Raw genomic sequence first — 300 nt, forward strand, 5'->3', positions numbered from 1 at the left:
AATCAACAACAAAAAAACTGAACTGAACTGAATCATAAAAAAACAACAAAAAAATGAACTGAAATAAAATAAAAAAACCTAAACTTAAAAAAAAAAACTGACCTGAAATAAAATAAAATAAAAAAAACCTAAACTTAAAAAAAAACAGCTTTAGTTGGCAAAGCAGCATTTCTAATTTTAATTTAGTTTGACTTGATGTACTAATATAACTAAAACTAAAAGTAAATAATAATGAATAAAACCTACGTAGACATATGTGACCCTGGAGCACAAAACCAGTCTTAAGTAGCACAGGTATAT

Source organism: Sinocyclocheilus grahami, unplaced genomic scaffold, assembly GCF_001515645.1.
Source record: "Sinocyclocheilus grahami isolate Dianchi unplaced genomic scaffold, SAMN03320097.WGS_v1.1 scaffold35.1, whole genome shotgun sequence".
NCBI classification, from domain to species: Eukaryota; Metazoa; Chordata; class Actinopteri; order Cypriniformes; family Cyprinidae; genus Sinocyclocheilus; species Sinocyclocheilus grahami.